A 7,450-nucleotide genomic window follows, 5' to 3' on the forward strand; every position below is an offset into this window, starting at 1 on the left:
TAAGTCCCATAGTGCTCAGAGCCATTTGAACCATTTGAATGAAGAGTAGAGCCACGGGTCGTAACACATCTGAAATGTAACGTCCACTGTTCAAAGTGCCGTCAATGCGAACAAGAGGTGACCGAGACGTGTAACCAATGGCACCCCATACCATCACGCCGGGTGGTACGCCAGTATGGGGATGACGAATACACGCTTCCAATGTGCGTTCACAGCGATTTCGCCAATCACGGATGCGACCATCATGATGAAGTAAACAGAACCTAGATTCATCCGAAAAAATGACGTTTTGCCATTCGTGCACCCAGGTTCGTCGTTGAGTACGCCATCGCAGGCGCTCCTGTCTGTGATGCAGCGTCAATGGTAATCGCAGCCACGGTCTCCGAGCTGATAGTCCATGCTGCTGCAAACGTCGTCGAACTGTTCGTGCAGATGGTTGTTGTCTTGCAAACGTCCCCATCTGTTGACTCAGGGATCGAGACGTGGCTGCACGATCCGTTACAGCCATGCGGATAAGATGCCTGTCATCTCGACTGCTAGTGATACGAGGCCGTTGGGATGCAGCACGGCGTTCCATATTACCGTCCTGAACCCACCGATTCCATATTCTGCTAACAGTCATTGGATCTCGACCAAGGCGAGCAGCAGTGTCGCGATACGATAAACCGCAATCGCGATAGGCCACAATCCGACCTTTATCAAAGTCGGAAACGTGATGTCCTCCTTACTCGAGGCATGACAACAACGTTTCACCAGGCAACGCCGGCCAACTGCTGTTTGTGTATGAGAAATCGGTTGGAAACTTTCTTCATGTCAGCACGTTGTAGGTGCCGGCACTGGCGTCAACCTTGTGTGAATGCTCTGAAAAGCTAATCAGTTGGATATCACAGCATCTTCTTCCTGTCGGTTAAATTTCGCGTCTGTAGCACGTCGTCTTCGTGATAGCAATTTTAATGGCCAGTCGTGTATGTTACACCTGTCAAAAAGACATCAATCAGCAAACACCCGCTCGTTGCGTCACAATCAACGTCACAATCAACGTCACAATCAACATCACGACGGGCGGAATGTATGGACCAGGTGAGCCCTCCAGATGACCCCTAACGTACAGTTTTCAAACTGAAAGAGATCGAATGGAGTCAAACTACGGGTGTGTGAAGAACAGCGTAGAAGCGGCCCCTGATTACGAATACTGAGATCTGGGATCTGATGCGAGCCGCGAGTGTGGTCAGCGCGTGTAATATAATTTGTGTACGATTTGTGGTGTTAGGGGAACAACAGTTGAGGAAAGCTGTCTGTGGGAGACCCTTAGCAGGAGAAGGGACAAGTCTGCGGTACACCTGCACCGGCATCCAGAAAGTGCAGATCTACCGCTGGGAGCGTCAGAAGACGGGGAAACCGCAGGTAGGGTAGGAAGAGACTGGAGCGCGAGAAACGGGTCAAGGAGGGTGGTCTGTAGCGTTGGAAGCGCGCGCCCTGTCAAAACAAAATCAGATGGATACAGTCACGCAGTATGAGCAAGTGGTGGGAACAACCGAATGGAAAGTCCATTCTGTCGGTTGCTGGACAACAACCGACTAATTTGACTGTGCTTCTACGTATCAGTAAGAATTTGGGTCTGACGGGAGGTGTGCCATATCGTCAGTGCAGTTGCGACGACCACGGGTACCAGGTTGAGATTCATTGGGAGAGTGCTTAGAAAATGTAGTCCATCAACAAAGGAGGTGGCTTACGAAACACTCGTTCGACCTATACTTGAGTATTGCTCATCAGTGTGGGATCCGTACCAGATCGGTCTGACGGAGGAGATAGAGAAGATCCAAAGAAGAGCGGCGCGTTTCGTCACAGGGTTATTTGGTAACCGTGATAGCGTTACGGAGATGTTTAATAAACTCAAGTGGCAGACTCTGCAAGAGAGGCGCTCTGCATCGCGGTGTAGCTTGCTGTCCAGGTTTCGAGACGGTGCGTTTCTGGATGAGGTATCGAATATATTGCTTCCCCCTACTTATACCTCCCGAGGAGATCACGAATGTAAAATTAGAGAGATTAGAGCGCGCACGGAGGCTTTCAGACAGTCGTTCTTCCCCCGAACCATACGCGACTGGAACAGGAAAGGGAGGTAATGACAGTGGCACGTAAAGTGCCCTCCGCCACACACCGTTGGGTGGCTTGCGGAGTATAAATGTAGATGTAGATGTGGTATCTTCCTAGAGAGCAGCAGAGCCGGCTTCGAATCCCAGTTCGGCATAAATTTCCAATTTTTCGTTATTGATTTAAATCAATGCCAGCTCACAGCCAATGACTGCAATTCTTTTGGGTCCATCTACGTTAGTGTACGACTGAATTATTCGGACTTTTTTTTTCCTAGTGAAATCAGAGTGAAGGCTTACTGTCGCCTGAACCGTGTATGCATTCGTTTCGCGGAAAAATACTCCCGACATTTGACAGTACAGGCATAAAAAATAATTAATTCACCATGTGTCCGGGTGGTATCTTCCTAGAGAGCAGGAGAGCCGGCTTCGAATCCCAGTTCGGCATAAATTTCCAATTTTTCGCTATTGATTTAAATCAATGCCCGCTCACAGCCAATGACTGCAATTCTTTTGGGTCCATCTACGTTAGTGTACGACTGAATTATTCAGACTTTTTTTTCCTAGTGAAATCAGAGTGAAGGCTTACTGTCGCCTGAACCGTGTATGCATTCGTTTCGCGGAAAAATACTCCCGACATTTGACAGTACAGGCATAAAAAATAATTAATTCACCATGTGTCCGGGTGGTATCTCCCTAGAGAGCAGGAGAGCCGGCTTCGAATCCCAGTTCGGCATAAATTTCCAATTTTTTGCTATTGATTTAAATCAATGCCCGCTCACAGCCAATGACTGCAATTCTTTTGGGTCCATCTACGTTAGTGTACGACTGAATTATTCAGACTTTTTTTTTTCCTAGTGAAATCAGAGTGAAGGCTTACTGTCCCCTGAACCGTGTATGCATTCGTTTCGCGGAAAAATACTCCCGACATTTCACAGTGAGGCATAAAAAATAATTAATTCACCAAACAATTAAAATCTGTATCGTAAATTCCTTCTGTCTAGGTCACCCTAACATTAAGCAAAACAGCATTATCGGCGATGGGTGCAAACCGGCGGGAAGAGAGAGACAGAGTTTCAATAAATTCAGTGTTCCATTCGTTTAAACTACGATGTAGGGCTAGTTATTAATTTTTTAAAACCAAGAAAAAAATGATATTTGACACCAGAAGTACGAAAAATTAATATCTAAGCAAATAACAACATAAATTTTGGGAAAAACTTCATTTGCGGAAGTATACTTTTTATTTACTTTTCTTTGAAATGACGATTCTTGTTTGCCACTATAGTTGCAATCACGAACGACGGTGGTCGGGTTTAGGCTTATTCTGTGCACCTACGTCACGTATTCTCCGAGAGATAATAAGCGTTCAGTAACGTTCCGGGCGCCCTGCTGTGAATGCCGTAGCTAATGGGAGCGTTAAACGCGATCGCAGCGAGTTGTTAAGTGAATTTCGATTCCACTGGTTGCAAGTTATCATTGCTGATTGCAGTTGTAAGTGATAAATTCTGCACAACCAAGCGAGAGACATAATTTGCATGATATATAATTTAGGTAAAAGAAAGAAATTACAGCATGCCTGACATTTTGGTGCTTTTACTTGAATTATTTGTGATAGGATTAAACCCTGGAACATTTTTATGCACGTAACTTTTGTGTTTATTTCTGTATCTATTTCAAATCACTGTAACATGTCTCACGCATGACTAGTTGTCAATGATGTCATGCTGTAGGCGATGGGCTGTGCTTTGATTGATTGATTTTAACAGGAGAGCTAAAACAGCTTAGGTCTAACCCGCCACTGCCCACACCGAAACTAGGTCTATTGTGCGGTATCGCTCCCTGTATATCTAGTAAAGCCAACCAGGGCCCTTAAAAAGTGCAAGGAGTCCCTCAACCAGTTTTTTGTTAGACACAATTTCTTCAGGTCTAGTTGTCCCGAAGATTCTGTATCTTTTACTCTCCAATGCCATGCATTCAAAGATTAGGTGTGATGCAGTTTCTTCACACCCATCACAGTTTGGGCGGCGCTTACAGTATATAATTTCGACAAAAGCTTTCGTATTCAGCCGTGACGTCCTTACTTCTACGGATCTCGCTCCGTCTGCAGCCATAATGGGTGCAACGTCGTACTTTTTAATCACTGTAGCTCATATTTTAGACGTTGTTCTGCCATATTTTCATCCCTCTGTGCTGAATATGTATTACTACTGTATTGCAGCGGGGAAAAGCCTGAAAATGGTCTGAGGAAAGGATCCAAACCGGTTGCTAACGTATAAAAATCTGAAAACGCGATCGAGGCTGGTTTCATTTGATTTTTACCTTACGCAGGAGTCTGAGGACACGCATCAACAATCCTTTCGCTGAGGTACCTAAGGTCTCTAATCTTCACAACTGCCTTCACACGTCCCCAGAGATAGCCATTATGCCGAGCGTTCTTCCAACCCGATGGTGCCCCACCTCATTACGGTCTAGCTGTCTTTGCATGCCTGGAAACCTAGCTTCTGCAGATACGGTCAGGTAGCGGAAGCCTAAAGGAATGTCTACAGCTGGAAAACACGTCGAGCGCGTTGTGTAGCCTTGACGTGTTGTCATCAGCTTCTGCCTCGTTCTTCACGACATACGACGTAACTCAAGAGCGACCGAAGCTCTCAAGAGCGACCGAAGCTGTGTTCACATGAAGTACTGCGTTGTTTTCGTCGTGTAACTACCTGTTTGTCTGGTATGTAACCTGGCCCCTTTTTCACCTGAGAATAACGAGTTACAACTAAGATGGCGAATAGCAAACTGATCGCCGTATTGATAACATAGAAAGCAGGATCCTTCATTGTATGATTATATGATAGCGGAATGGAAACTGGTAGCAGTTACTTCTGTAAAATATCTGGGAGTATGCGTGCGGAACGATTTGAAGTGGGTTGATCATATAAAATTAATTGTTGGTAAGGCGGGTACCAGGTTGAGATTCGTTGGGAGATTCCTTAGAAAATGTAGTCCATCAACAAAGGAGGTGGCTTACAAAACACTCGTTCGACCTATACTTGAGTATTGCTCATCAGTGTGGGATCCGTACCAGATCGGGTTGACAGAGGAGATAGAGAAGAGCCAAAAAAGAGCGGTGCGTTTCGTCACAGGGTTATTTGGTAAGCGTGATAGCGTTCCGGAAATGTTTAGCAAACTCAAGTGGCAGACTCTGCAAGAGAGGCGCTCTGCATCACGGTGTAGCTTGCTGTCCACGTTTCGAGAGGTTGCGTTTCTGGATGAGGTATCGAATATATTGCTTCCCCCTACTTATACCTCCCGAGGAGATCACGAATGTAAAATCAGACATCCGAACGCGCACGGAGGCTTTCCGGCATTCGTTCTTCCCGCGAACCATACGCGACTGGAACAGAAAAGGGAGGTAATGACAGTGGCATGTAAAGTGCCCTCCGCCACACACCGTTGGGTGGCTTGCGGCGTATAAATGTAGATGTAGATAGTCTCACGGGTTCCCCCCCCCCCCTCCCTTAACCACCTCATTATACTCGACTTTATAATGTTACGTATCCCTTACTATCAAAATATTCGTAGATGTACACAAAGTAAATATCCTACGTTAAACTGTTGAACTAACTATTTTAGTGTTCTCATCGTTTATACAATTTCATAAGAGCAGAAACATAATATTAGCATATCAATGTTACATATCTTGCTATGGCTGTCTCGTTGTCTAGGCTGTCGAATCCTGTTTATGCCTTCCAATTCATAGGTCAAAGGTTTTTTGTTTCGGTAAAAGTAGCTGGAATAATGTTGCTTTTTGACATAATCGGTATTTATCCATAAAATCTTGACACTTTCTATATGACCACTTAACAATCATATACAACCGTTCGCTCGACGAAAGATCCGAACCCAAAGACTGGAAAGTTGCACAGGTCACACCAATATTCAAGCAAGGTAGTAGGAGTAATCCACTAAATTACAGGCCCATATCATTAATGTCGATATGTAGCAGGATTTTTGGACATATATTGTGTTCAAACATTATGAATTACCTTGAAGAAAACGGTCTATTGACAAACAGTCAACATCGGTTTAGAAAACATCGTTCCTGTGAAACACAACTAGCTCTTTATTCACATGAAGTGTTGAGTGCTATTGACAAGGCATTTCAGATAGATTCCGTATTTCCGGATTTCCGGAAGGCTTTTGACACTGTACCACACAAGCAGCTTGTAGTGAAATTGCGTGCTTTAGAATATCGTCTCAGTTATGTGACTGGATTTGTGATTTCCTGTCAGAGAGGTCACAGTTCGTACTAATTGACGGAAAGTCATCCAGTAAAACAGAAGTAATTTCTGGCGTTCCCCAATGTAGTATATAAACGATTTGGGAGACAACCTGAGCAGCCGTCTTCGGTTGTTTGCAGATGACGCTGTCGTTTATCGACTAATAAAGTCATCAGAAGATCAAAATAAACTGAAAAACGATTTTGAAAAGATATCTGAATGGTACGAAAATTGGCAGTTGACCCTAACCCTAAATAAAGAAAAGTGTGAGGTCATCCACATGAGTGCTAAAAGGAACTCGTTTAGTCTAAACTAAAAGCCGTAAATTCAACTAAATACCAAGGTATTAGAATTAAATTGGAAGGAGCACGTAGAAAATTTTGTGGGAAAGGCTAACCAAAGACTGTGTTTTATTGGCAAGACACTTAGAAAATGTAACAGACCTACTAAGGAGACTGCCTACCCTACGCTTGTCCGTCCTCTTTTAGAATACTGCTGCGCGGTGTGAGATCCTTACCACAGAGGACTCACAGAGTACACCGAAAAAGTTCAAAGACAGGCAGCTCGTTTTGTATTATCGCGAAATATGGGAGAGAGTGTCACTGAAATTATACAGGATTTGGGATGGACATCATTAAAAGAAAGGCGTTTTTCGTTGCGACGGAATCTTTTCACGAAATTCCAATCCCCAATTGCTGACACCGACCTACATAGGGAGGAACGATCACCACGATAAACTAAGGGAAATCAGAGCTCATACGGAAGGATATAGGCGTTCACTCTTTCCGCGCGGTATACGAGATTGGAATAATGGAGAATTGTGAGGGTGGTTCGATGAACCCTCTGCCAGGCACTTAAATGTGATTTGCAGAGTATCCATGAAGATAGATGTAGATGTAGACCACTAGTTACGTAAGGGCACTGTGTAACATTTGAGCACAACACAAAGAACTTGATAGTTACACTCACCAATCACGACAACTGAAACTATTAAAGCTGCGTTGGCACCTAAAATTTCTATGAGTTTTACGTACATAGCTTTCACATCCTTCTAGAATAGGATATAGCTCAAATGAATTTTATTATGAC

Source organism: Schistocerca serialis, chromosome 10 (genome assembly GCF_023864345.2).
Source record: "Schistocerca serialis cubense isolate TAMUIC-IGC-003099 chromosome 10, iqSchSeri2.2, whole genome shotgun sequence".
Classification (NCBI taxonomy): Eukaryota; Metazoa; Arthropoda; class Insecta; order Orthoptera; family Acrididae; genus Schistocerca; species Schistocerca serialis.